The sequence below is a fragment of the Equus asinus genome, chromosome 27 (genome assembly GCF_041296235.1).
Source record: "Equus asinus isolate D_3611 breed Donkey chromosome 27, EquAss-T2T_v2, whole genome shotgun sequence".
Classification (NCBI taxonomy): Eukaryota; Metazoa; Chordata; class Mammalia; order Perissodactyla; family Equidae; genus Equus; species Equus asinus.
In genome coordinates this window covers 1,221,256-1,234,776 of record NC_091816.1, presented here as the reverse complement: position 1 = coordinate 1,234,776, position 13,521 = coordinate 1,221,256, and the positions used below count along the sequence as shown (strand labels likewise).

At 44.1% G+C, this 13,521-nt stretch overlaps 1 protein-coding gene across 6 annotated transcripts in view; it reads left to right on the top strand.

Moving 5' to 3' along the window:
* The window catches only part of CSGALNACT1 (chondroitin sulfate N-acetylgalactosaminyltransferase 1), a 342,149-nt gene that overhangs the window by 93,876 nt on the left and 234,752 nt on the right, over window positions 1-13,521 (top strand). The window contains exon 1 of one of the 6 annotated variants that reach the window (XM_070499788.1): window positions 1,753-1,798. The exons of the other annotated variants lie outside the window; for them this stretch is intronic. The gene's annotated coding sequence lies outside the window, so the exon portion shown is untranslated. Of the gene's footprint in view, window positions 1-1,752; window positions 1,799-13,521 lie in introns of those variants that run through there. 6 annotated transcript variants of the gene reach the window in all.

The following is a 13,521-nucleotide window of genomic DNA, read 5'->3' as shown; positions in this document are numbered from 1 at the left end:
AAGTCCTGCTCAGCCTTCAGTGCTTTACGCAAATACTCCACCATCTGAGAAGACGTCCCTAACTCCCCACTCTAACTCCAAATGGCATCCCCACTTCTGAATTACTGTAGTCGAGTGGGGCATTTTCCACAAGTGACTCCTTTTTGTTAGTTATTCTTTTTAAATCTTACGTCCATTGCCAGACTGAGAGCTGCCTGTTTGGTTCGTGTTTCTGTGTTCCGTAGCACTCAGGAGAAGGCCTTCAGCAGGTAGCTGGATTTTATTTGTTCAATAATTAAAAGAAAGAATTTAATTGAATAATAGGTTGTGAACCTACTAACCAAAGGATTACAAAAGGCCAGCCGTTTGGATGGTGCGTAAAGATTCTGCAGGTCTCGCGCGTGCGGCTCAGGAGGGCTGTCAGTGTGCGCGGGCCTTCTTTAAGCGGGTGTCCTGTGCTGTGAAGAGCTCGCAGGGTCCTGTGCTGGCCCCGGCTCTGCAGTTTGGAGGCTCTGGCAGAACTTCTGTCTGTTCTGTGCAGAGTCAGAATGTCTGTTACAGAGGAAAATCTGCGCATCATTCCAGGTAAACAATTTCTACCGATCGTTGTTTTTTCAAAGAGAGAGTGGGTCACACTGTTCTACAAAAATTACCGCCCTAAAATTTATTTGATTATTACTCAATACATTTTACTCAATTGGTAACAGTTTATCACAGTTTTTCTTCCTTTCCAATTCTTTTCCATTATCAGGTGATTTTAAAACTTTTTAAAAATTATTTTTTAGTAGAACTGGAAAAATGCTTTTTTAAAAATCTCGAATTGATTTATTTGATACTTCTGGAAAATTTACTTTGTACTGGGCACTTTTTAGCGATTACCTGATCTAAATCTTTAAAGATCGTCCTTTTAAAGATGGGGAAACTGAGGCAAAGTAGCTTGTCCTGGCCACTCACCCATGCAAAGCTGGGCTGCTGTGCCCTCATCCAGCCTGCCTGCTGCAGAGCTCTGCTCTCCTTCCCAAACACATTCAGCTTCCTGGTGTGATTTGGTCGGATTCTAAATGTTAAACGTTAAACATGTTTAAACTCCTTCCCCTCCCCTTTGAAATTTAAAGCTCATTATGATATTAACAGGAAATGACCTTGTAGGAAAGTGACTGAGCATTTCTAGTTCCTGTTGTTTATTTTGTATTTGGAGAAAGAGCTGGAAAATATTATGTTCCATGAGTGTTACTTACTTAATGCCTAAGGTTTATGTCCTGATGTGGAGGTCCGACAGCACTCTAAAAGTAGTCAGTAGGTGTATTTTCAGCGACTGTTGAACAAGGCGCTTTTTGTGCAGTAGACGCACTGAGAGGGTGCAGGGCTCCGACTGGCCAGGCTTGGACCCTGCCTGTGGTGGGATGCTGGGGTCAGAGTCACCTACGATGGCTTCCTGATGAGGAAGAGGAGTCCCCTTACAGAGGAAGAGGGGCGTGGAGGCGTGCCAGGCAGTCAGCACTGCAGCCAGCATCGTGCACTGCGTGGTGACTACATGGAGACGTGGTGAGTGCTTGGATGTGGGGGCCTGACCCTCAGGAGAAGTGGATGGCTAAGGATTCTGATTTGGCTCTGAAGGCAGATAGCTGGAACTTAAAGCCACGAGGCTGGACCAGGACCAAGGGCAGGACCTGGAGGCACACAGCAGGCCATAAAAAAGGAACCTCCGGTGGAAGTGGGGACACGTGCCCAGAGAGGTGGAAGCGTGGGAGTCTAAAATCAAAGAGGAAGGGTGCCGTCGGACGGCCTGCTCATCGTGTCGGTGCTGCCCAGAGCGCAGGTGGGGGAAACTTGAAAATTCTTTTTTGGATTCATTTGGCAAGATATGAGAACCATTAAAAATTAAAATGGACAGGCGATGACCATCAGTTGGAAATGTGGGTTGAAGGAGAAGAGAAACAGAGCACAGAAGTGTTCTGGTTTGGGTAACTAGGTACACTCTGGTTCTATTGAAAGGACAGTGAGTCTGTGAGAGTGGAGCGGGTCTGAAGAGAATGGATGGATTCAGTTTCCACCCATTCATAATTCACTTCCATGATTTTAATTAAAATAAGTTTATGACTTTCAGCTTCTATAAATTATTGCATCCACAGAGAAGAGGTTCAAAGCAGAAGCCCGGGGAATGGAAATTTGGGGGAGGCGGAGGCGTAGCTTGTGAAGAAGGCCTGGGGCCAGAGAGCCCACGGATGGACGACAGAAGCTAGTGTCGCCTACTCAGCCAAGTGGGGAGAGAGTGTGAATGAAGGGGTGGCCCTCGGCAGTTCCCTTTGCTTGGAGAGGGTCAGGTACATTAGTGACTGGGAAATGTCTATTGATTTTGGCAAAGACTATTACAGGAGAGTGGTGGGGTCAGAATCCAATTAACACAGGGATTTTAAGTGGAAGAGCTGAGAAGTGGGGGAAGTTGGTGCAGATTGCTGTTTCTTGAAGTTGTCTGTGAATGGAGTGGTAGATACAGAGGGGTATGGTCAAAGACGTGGTGCTTATTATTTTGGGGGGGGGCGGAATAGATTTGTGCTGTTTGTATGCTAATGAAAAGAAGCCCTAGAGACAGGGAGGTTGAAGATAGTGGAGAAGAGAAGATTTAAGGAGTGAGGTCCCAGAGGAAGTAGGAGGTGGGTGAGAGGAGAGACACCCCAGCTCGTGAATTAGGAGGGATGGAGGTAAAGGTGAGAGGGATGCAGGTGTTTCTAGATATACCCACATGGCTATAGTCAGTGAAGTTTGAACCGGTATACAGTATCACTTACAGCAACTCTGCCTCCTCGATCTTGATATAAAAATATTTCACATTAGGAAAGTGAACACCACTCCGGTTTTGTGAGCCTGCCTCTGCCTGTTTTGTAGAACAAAGTTTTATTGAAACGTGGCCATATTCCAATTCCTTCACTTACATATTGTCTGTGGCTGCTTTTGCATGACAACGGCAAAGCCTGAAATGTTCACTGTCTGGCCCTTTGCAGACCAGTTTGCTGACCTCTGTACAGTTGTTAAACCGAGGCCCAGAGAGCATGTTGACTTCGGAGGACCCCTCCCTCTCTCATCCATCTCTGGGACCAGTTTCTCCTGTGTCGGTTGGCATTCTCCTGATGCTGCATACTCTTAGAATTATCTGGTGCCTCCTCTCTCTGGAGATTTCAGCAATTACACTTGTAAATTAGATCACATTTAAGCCTGTCCTGACCCTATCCTAGGAATAAGAACTTTGTCGCAGTGCTTCCTAAGGAGTATGTACTAAAACTGGGAGCGCCTCCTGACTCTCTGCCAGGCCTTGCTCTCTCCACGCCCCAGGATGTGCTCGTTTTTTTCTGCTTTGCTTGGATGGCTTTTCTTCACCTTTTCTAAGAAGCCAAGCCTTCCTCTCTGAAATCATTACCAAAACCCCCGCATATTCCTCATCCCGGTGGTTGTGTATCTTTGCTTTGAATATCCTCAGCACATACCTGCACATGTTTTAGAGCATAGCCTGTCCCCTGAGAGACCCCCGCTGTGATGGGGGCTCCTGAATGGTCTCTGCATCTAACTTCCTAGAGGACAGGGGCCATGTTGACCTTGTCATCAGCATCTTGTGTTCCACAGTTGCTGGTGCTCATCAGATGAATTTTATTAAATTGAAAAAATTTAGGTGCTTGAAAATTGCCCACTTATGCATAAAATGGTGTGCTAATTACTAGCCCTTCTCAACCATTCTTGAAACCAGACCCTCTCCTGTATCTTTTGAAATCCACTTTGAATTATTAACCAAATTTGAAAGCAACATATTTAGAGGCACATTTTCGCTCATGTCACACTGTTCAGTTTTTCAAGAGAAAATACAAGTCTATTCATTTGCTGAATTTGTAAATGGTTCTGATGGGGCTAAGATTTTAATAGTTGCAACTTAGTTCTACAACCTAATTTATCAGATTGTAGTTGTGTGTACTTACTACTATAGTGTCTGGCACCTTGCTATTCAAAATGTAGTCTGCCAACCAGCAGTATAGTCATCATTTGGGAACTCATTAGAAATGCAGAGTCTTAGGTCCCACCTCAGACTTGCTGAATCAGAGTGCTCCTTTTAACAAGATTCCCTGTGACGCGCCTACACAGAAAGTTCGAGAAGCATCACTTGGGGCTATTGACCTTGTGTTTCAGACAAACACACAAAACACGTAAGGCCCTGCGCGCAGACCTTTTCTAACTTTTGTATGTTATGATAATGTGGGTTGATATTTTATGATGACTGTTTCCCCTATCAGAAAAATTTTGCTGTTTTCCTCTGTTATAGTTGGAGATAGGTCATGATTAAGAGACAGACTGAGTATGCTTTTATTCTTTCTGCTACCTGGAATGCATTTGATATTTCTCCTTACGTAGAATTGACAAAGTCAAAAACCTCTACCGTCTCGGACAGCAGCCTGGGATGGTCTGTGGTGAGGCAGCAGCCCCAGCCCTCGCCTGCAGCTCTGGCTCATGCTGTCGTCTGTGTGCGCATGTGATCACCCCTCTGCCCCGGGAATTGCTTGTGCACCTTAACTGTGAATTCTGTACTGGATGGAGTTTTATTTCCCATTTTTTCAAGTCCTTGAAAAAAGTGAGGTACTAAGTAAATATAGGGACAAGTAAGTATAGGAATAAAACTGCATTTCTTTAAAAATACGTAATTCATTCATAACACTAATCCATATTGTCCTTCTTGCCGATTAATCCAAGCAAGCAGAGTTGAAAATGAGTGCCTTGTTTATTTTTGGACAGGTCATGCACACGTATCCAGTTCAAAAGGTTCAGTGAAAAGCTGATCTTTCCGTGCCCACCTGCTGCCAGGCGGTTTTCTCCTCGGGGGCATCTCTTCATCCCAGTTCCTTATGAACACTTAGGGGTGACACATGGATTAGGAAGTTCAATATAGTCGTGACCAAGAGGGTGAGCTCTGAGGCCAGAAAGAGTTTGAACCTGGGCCACTAGCTTTGTGACCTTGGGCAAGTAACTCACTGTGCCTCAGTTTGCTCATCTGCAAAATGGGTGTATTAATAGTATCTCTCAGAGTTGCTGAGAAGAACTAATGAGATAATTCCTGTAAAGTGCTGAGAAGAATTCTGGGCGTGCAGACTGCACTCAACGAATATTAACTATTAATATTATATGTGAGTATCTTTTTATGTCTTTATCATTTCTCTACATAAACAGTAGCAGACTCTGTGCACTTCCACATCTTGCTTTTGTTTGTTTGTTTTTGTACTTAACAATGATAGGTGAGATTTTCACCTAACAATGTGGAGATTGGTTCATTTTATTATGTGTAGAACTGCTTCATTCTTTTTAGTGGGTCCACTGTATTCTGTTTCATGGATATAATTTATTTATAGAGCATCCTATTGGTGGACCTTTAGGTCGTTTCTATTCTTGTGATATTATAAAAACCTTTGCTGAAATGGCCTATGTACATGTGATGGTGTGTCTGTAGGGTAAACATCTAGAAATGGAATCTAGAAATGGTCCAAGTATAGGTTTTAGTTTGGCTAGATATTGACGAGTTGCCCTCCATGGTCTCCCACCGGCAGAGTAGTCTCATACTTGTTTTGACAGTCAGACTTTAACTTTAATTTTTAAAGACACAATTTTGTTTATGAATATATAGTAAAAACACCCATCCATACTTGGAAATTTGCTTAAGATTGCTAGATTCTTGGAACAGACCTAGGAATAGGAAGATAATACTTTGTTCATAAGTGTTTGAAGGAGCAACAAAGTGGTTAGTGAGCTGTTTTTAAAGAGGAATTTTATAATATGCAACAAATTGTCATTATATTCACAACGTCTAAAGTATTCTTGAGATAGCGAAACAAAACAAAGAGTTTGGAAAATCCCTAAACAACAGTGTATTTCATGTTTTAGATTGCGTCCGAGGCTGCCTCTCGATGCTGCTGGACATGTGCTGGCTGAGCCGTGCTCCCAGTGCACCTGTTGTCTGAGAGTGGCACACCATAGAGAGCCTCTTTCTTTTACTCAAACGTCTCATTATACAAATTCTTGCTGCCAACCGAGCTGACCATACAGCTTTTATTTAGGTTGTAGGTGAAACAGTTTCTTCTAAATACTTTTAAAAACTAATGTAATCACTGAAGTAAATAAGACCAGAATCTAGTATCCTCTAACATTTGACCTTCACTTAGTAATTTTTGAGCTATCCAAAATATTTGCAATCCTCTTCTTACTTACTTCACATTTTGTGAATAATTCAGCCACTGAATTCTGTGGAGTGCATAATGTACTGTTTTCCTCAAACATAGCTCTAGTCTGTGGCGAGAATCACGCTCAGCGCTGAGATACACAGTTTAGTCTATTAGCAGATGATCACTAGGTTCTGTTTTCTTTTTTTTGTTATTACAATTTCAGTTTTTTTTTTTAAAGATTGGCGCCTGAGCTAACAACTGTTGCCAATCTTTTTTTTTTCTTTTCTGCTTTTTCTCCCCAAATCCCCCCGGTACATAGTTGTATATCTTAGTTGTAGGTCCTTTCTAGTTGTGGCATGTGGGATGCTGCCTCAACGTGGCCTGACCAGCGGGGCCATGTCTGAGCCCAGGATCCCAACCAGCGAAACCCACAGGCTGCCGAAGTGGAGCGCGCGAACTTAACCACTGGGCCAGGGGGCAGGCCGCCCATGTTTTGAATATGCAAATGAGCTGAGGAATGGAAGGAGAAACAAAGATAACTTTGCATCTGAGAGGCATGTAAACACACGACCATTTTCAGTCACTGGCATTATCAGGAAATATGTGTTGAATATCAAGTGTGTTGAGCATGGCACCTGGTTAAGGTGATACTCAGCTGGCTGTCAGCTGACCTCTTCCAACTTGGTGGGAATGCCCCTGCACTGTGGGACTCCAGGAAGTGAGCATCAGGGCGGCCTGTGATCCCCAGGCTTGGCTGCTGTGGCTTTGCGAGGCCTGCTGTGGGGGACACCATGGGGCCACAGAAGGTGTGCTCTTATTTGGGGAACCGTGGACAGGCAGAGTCCACAGATGCTCCGGGGCGAGCTGAGTCCCTCCTCCATCTACTGCTCATCTCGTTGCTAGGAGCAAAGGAGATAATGCGTGTGTTCTCTGAGGAGCTGAACACCAGACTCTCTGTCAACATGACTGCCGTTCTTTCTTCTTAGCCACTTGACAGGATCTCGACTTTGAGGAAGTCTATGTTTTTCTCCCCTCTTTATTATCTAGTGCAACCCAAATGATGGTGTTAAGCTTCACAGTAGGTATCGTGTATGTGGCTCGTACTATGTACCGGGTCTTTTTGCCAGTTAATTGTTAGCTGTCACAAGCACTAATGAGGTAGATGAAACAACTGAGGCTTAGAGAGGTTAAGTAACCTGTGCAAGCTGGTTTGGGGGGCAGAACTGAGATTCACACCCAGGTCTTTCTCACGTGGGAGACGGTGCTTCCTCATCCTCTGTGTTCTTCTGTCAGCTAAAGCTAAAGCCAGAAGTGCCCATGCCACTGGAAGAAGCCATCGTGTTTGTCTGACGCAATTTTTTTTTTTTCCAAATAAGGGCTCATTATTGCTCCTAGTTCAACTGCTTGTGATTACAATCAATTTTAATGTTGCTAATGATTTTCAGTATCTCCTCAAATTTTATTTATTACTTCTCTGAAAACTGAGACTTCAGTCACTGACAGGTTGTCACAATTGCCCTTTAACTTTTTAGTGATCAGCAGTGTCACCCATGGGGCTGGCCTGGTGGCCTGGTGGTTAAGTTTGCTCTCTCCCAGTTCAGCTGCCTGGTGTTCGTGGGTTCAGATCCTGGGCGCAGACCTACACACCAGGCCATGCTGTAGTGGCATCCCACATACAAAATAGAGGAAGACTGGCACAGATGTCAGCTCAGGGCCATTCATCGTCACCAAAGAAAAAAAAAGCAATACTACCCAGGATCTTTTGTCATCTTCTGGTGGTGATAGCTGGAGCTTTGCAAGCTCTTTCTGTCAGTAAGGTCGTTTTCTAATTCCCTTAGAATCTTGATGCTTACCAGGTAGCATTCTTATTTTTACACATATTTACCTTGTATTTCTAGTATTTTCCCTTTGTCTTTCTACTGAGCGATAGTGATTTTTATCTTCATGGATTCTTCCCATCACTGCCAATTTTCTTCATCCTTTGTGTGCAACATCTCTTTTAAAGTGTTGTTCACTAGGCTTATTCTAGATTTGTTGACTTGTCATTCTTAATTTATTTCTTGTTATTTTTCTTTTAATTATGTCTGATTGTATTTTGTATTCCATGCATTTCCCCCCTTCTGTGGTTATTTGGTTCCTTCTCTGGGGATTGTTTTTGCTGTTTTTCCGCCTCTTTTGTCCCCAGTTCTGTTCCAGGCTGTTGGGAGTCTGGTTGGGGCCTGGTGAAGCAGAGCCCAGGCCAGCCCTGCAGGGGAACCTGCAGGACTGTCAGGGCCTGGCCTCGATGGAATCGCTCCATGCCGCCTGTCCTTCTCTTCCGACCCGTCCCAGCCCCTGGCAGCACCAAGCAAGGCTTTTCCCCAGGGCCTGCAAGTCGGCCAGGAAAGGGAAGGTGGTGCCCACATGGCGTCAGGGCCCCTGCTGGCCTCTGCAGCCCCTGGTCTTTCCATTCGTTGTTAGGCATGCTGGGCTTTGAGCCAGGTGTCCAGTATCTCTGATCTCAAACCTTACACCTACCCTGCAAGGTTAATTACCATCTGTGTTTGACAGCCGAGGAAGCCGATGCTCTGAGAGGGTAAGAATCTTGCCACGGAGCACACAGCTTGTAAGTGGGTGTACTGGGATTCCAAGCCCTGTCTGTGTGACTCCACAATCTACGTTGTTTCCACGCAGCATGTCCTTCTCTGTCAGAATGAACTTGGTTCTTGAGTACTTTTTACCCCTTTTGTTATCTTCGTTTGGATTAGAGCCTAATCCAATTAGTCCTAATTAGAGGGTGTTTTAGGTATTCCCTCTGGTTGCACCTTAATACTATTGCGTTGTGCTCCCTGGAGTGATTCATTTCTCCCTGTTTGATTTGTTAACAATCCAGTACATTGTTTCCCTTGTTCATTGTATCAGAATCAAGTAACTGTTGTCTCCTGTTTCCTGGCTTCCTGCCACAATGAGAGCCGGCTGAGATTAATTAGAATGTGTTGCTGACAATCTAGTAATATCAAAGTCATGGTTATTGATTATTTTCCTTTTAATGAATTAAACTTTGCTGCTCACAGGATTTTTACCTGGGTCGTTTCCTTTTACTGATGCTGGTGTTTTCACTCTTAGCCCTGTGTCTTGCCTCTGCAGAGCGTTCTGCTGATGTTTACGCAGGAATATTATTAATACCAGGCTGACTGCAGGTTGGGATAAGACCTTCATAAATTTAGGATGTCTCAGTTTCATGAAATGCTTACAATAGTTTTTAATCTACAATAAGGGTCTTGGATTGGAGGCCTGCGGTGATTGTCAGTTCCATAATTCTGGTCTAGAATAAGCCTGGCTTGAAGAGTATCTACAGTTCCTTTCTTACTGTCTTTGTTTTGAGGTGTTGAGGGTAGTCTTTAAGGTTTATTTTTTTTTATTAGGAAATTAATATATATTAATTTGTGGGAAATGTAGGAAATGCAGAAATATATAAAGCATGAAACATTAACTACCTATAACCCCACTTTCTGGTGATAACCACTATTGACCATTTTGGCATTTATTCAGTCCTCGAGCACGTGTGGGAGCGTCTTATCAAACCTGAGATCCCAATGCACACAACTTTGTGCCCTCCTTTCTCGCTTAGTGCAGGGCATCACAAATTCTCCATCGTTAGAACTCTTCATGAGCAGAATTTCAATGGCAATATTTCACAGCAGGTATGTGCCATAACTTACTAGCCGTTGCCCAGTGTTAGGCATTTAAATTGTTTCCAGTTTCACGAATAATGCTCCCATGTACATCTTTGTGCCTCCATCTTTGTTATGATTGTTTCATTTAAATTTATTCCTCGAAGTGAAATTAATAGGTCAAAAAGTATGACCACTTTAAAGGTACTTGATACATAATGCTTGCCAAATTATTTTCCAGAGTGAATTTGAATCCCCGCCAGCAGTGGGTGGGAGACTGGCGCTCATTACCCACAAAGGCATTGTGTATTAGCATTGCTAGTTTCGTAAGCAAAAGCTAATGATGTTGTTTCAATTTGCATTTCTTTGATTACCATTCAAGTTAAACATATTTTAATCTGTATATTAACATTTTTATTCCCCTTAAAAACCCCCCTATTTTTTATCTATTGAAGTCTAGTCTATTTCTTACAGTTTATGAGGGATCTTTATATTTTAAGGATATTGACCCTTTATCCATGATATTTGCTGAAAATATTTTCCTAATTAGTTGTTGGCTTTTACTTTTTTGATGTTTAGATGTGTTAATTTATTTAGAATTTTATAGAATACATAATTTACTGTGTAAAAACTAATTTAATTTAAGTAGTTGTTTATATCTTTTGTATGTGATTTCTGCCATAATTTTAGAAAGTCTTTGCTCATACAGAAAGAAGATAAATATATTTAACTTAATTTTTTTCCTAGCTCCTCTAAATCTAACTTGATTCCCCCCCATAGATAATCAGTTGGCCCTTTTTTTCACCCTGAGAAAGATTTGCCCTGAGCTAATATATATATGTATATATTTTGCCAATGAGCTGCCAGTACAGCATGGCTGCTAACAAAGCCATGTAGGTCTGCAGCCAGAACCGAACCTGGGCCACTGAAGCCGAGTGTGGTGAACTTAACCACTAGGCCACCAGGGCTGGCCCGACCCGTCAGTGTTTTTGTTACATAAGCTGTTGTCTGACCACAGAATTTTGTTATCACTTCATCATGTGTTCATGTCTTATATATCTTAGGGTCTGTTTCTATGCTGTTTTGTTTTATTATCTGTTTCTTGTTTACCCTAGAATTGCACTCTTAGTTATTATAGCTTTATAATATGCATTATTATTTGAGAGGTGGTATTTCTTCTTCTTACACTTATTTTCCAGAACTTACTTATTTGAACCTTTTTGTTTTTCTTTATATAAATCGAAGAACCATTTGCCAAATTCTTTATCCTCTGTCTGCCCTGACCGCTCCCCTCCCGCCCTGAAGCAAAAACAGGCACAATAAAAGCCAAAAGGAAAAACACACAGCTCTGGGATTTCTATCGGAGTTGTGTAAAACCAATAAAATGATTTAGGCAAAACTCAACTCTTAGTCCTATCTAGAAAGGCACTTTCCTTTTTAGCAAAAGCTTCTTAGTTGCCCGTACTTTTCTGCATTAATAATGTGGTCGGGTTAGAGACGGTCGTCACGCGCGCCCTTGGAGCTGTTCCAGGCGGAACTAGGCGCCGCGGCCTCAGACCAAGGCGGCCGCAGGTCGCCCTCAAGCTGGAGCGCTTTTACCCTTTCAGAGGCTTGTAAGATAAACCAGAGGAGGATGCGCGACGCTGCCTCCCGCGGCCGCTCGGCGGGTCGGGGCTGCGACGGCGGCCGGGCCTGTCCTGGGGCCCGGCGCTGCCCCGACGGGGCTGGGTGGTTTGATCAGGGCAGGTAAGGTCACAGGTGAGGGGATGAGTGAGTGTCCACAGGTTTTGTTTTCTCCCTACATTTCAAAATGTTTCTATACATTTAAAAAAAGTGTCTTGAGCGTGTGTTGTGCAACATTTTAAGAAGTGTACTTCCTTTTGCAGGATCGTGTCCCCGCTCGTGGGAACACCTCGTTTTTGGCGCGTCCCCTGCAGTAGGGCTGCCAGGCCAGCACCGGCCAAGCAGCAACACGGGAGGGGCTCCGCGGAGGGCGCCCTGCCGCTCTGAACCCCCAGCGCCTGTCTAGAGGGCTTCTTAACTCCAGGGCTGCTTCTGTTAACCTGACGGGGTCGCGTTGATCATGCGATGAACTCCCACCTGCTGTCCCTGGACACCCCAGACCCCGGGACGGGACGCTGAGTGGGTCTGGAGGCTCAGGTGAGGAAGTGGCCCGGCGCAGGCTCCGGGGTATCCCGCAGGGGCTCGGAGACTTCAGCCAGGTCTGGGAGTTGACAGGAGGAAGAGAGAAGGTGGAAAAAGGAGAGACAGGGTCTACAGGTCACTGTTACTGGTAACTCGGGTGGATGCCATGTCTGAGGGGCAGGGGTGGGGGAGAGGAGTGCACTGAAGACTGGGAGGAAGGAGAGACTTGGGCAGATGAGCTGGGAGAGTGACACCAATTCTGCCGCTGCTCCAGATGTCTCTATTGTCGCCAAAGGAAGGGCAGGAGAGGACCAAGTGGACCTGTCTGCCTGTTTCCACAGCCTGAGTCTCTCCGGACGGGCCCAGACTCTAATGTGTCTCCTCGGGGTTTCTCTGTGTCTTGGAAGATATGATTGTCCGGGCATTGAATCCAGCCTTTTGGAATCTGAAAGGAAAAGCAACCAAAGACTAAGTCTTACACTCGTAAGTTTACTTTCTGCAATATAGAAGGTGTTTCCTAGGGGTTTCATAACCTTTTTTTTTTCCAAGCATAGCATTATTGAAGAGTAGTGCAAGGCCCTGCAGAGTTTGGTTAATAGAATTTACAGCAGGCAAGTCAGGCAATGACCAAATTTCATGGAAAAACTTCTAAAGCAAAGTTGTTGGAAATTTAAATTAGATTTGAGTGTGACAGAGTGACTACTGAGAAGTGCTGGAGTGTCTCCTGTTGGGTTCCCCGGGCATCGGCCTAGAATTAATAGCGTTGTTTCTCTGATGCAGTGGGACACTGATTTTGAGTTGTGAGTCCAAGTATATACATTTTCCAGATGTAATCATTCTACCCAAGTACTGAAAATTTTGCTGTATCAGGCACTCAAAGCTATTACGCTGAGACTGTCTAGGAGCACTTTGGGGTTCTGTCAAGAATATTCTGGGGCCGGCCCCATGGCTGAGTGGTTAAGTTCGCGCGCTCTGCTTTGGCGGCCCAGGGTTTCGCCGGTTCAGATCCTGGGCGTGGACATGGCACCGCTCATCAGGCCATAGTAAGGCGGTGTCCCACATGCCACAACTAGAAGGACTCACAACTAAAAAATATACAATTACGTACTGGGGGATTTGAGGGAGAAAAAGCAGGGAAAAAAAAAAAGAAGAAGATTGGCAACAGTTGTTAGCTCAGGTGCCAATCTTTTTTTTTTAAAAAAGAATATTCTAGCAGCTGAACTCCAAGGAGTCTTAGAAGATTTCCTGCTCCAGAAAAGTATAGTTTCAAGAATCAAGGAAAAAACAAGAGGATTAAAATATTGGGAGATTTACCTGTGTATTTGTATTTACACAAGAATATAAATATGTATATATTTCATAAAGCGAGTTTGATATACAAATATTTCTTATTACACTGATGCCATGCCTAGCAAGTGCTATAGGATGGGATGTGAAGTGTTAATGCTGATAAGATTTGTGTTCACTGGAATATCCCTGATGGAAGTCCGAGATCTTCGTCATTTCCACCAGGCGTGGGGGCATTGAGCGCTCTCACCAGCAGGCAGGATGGC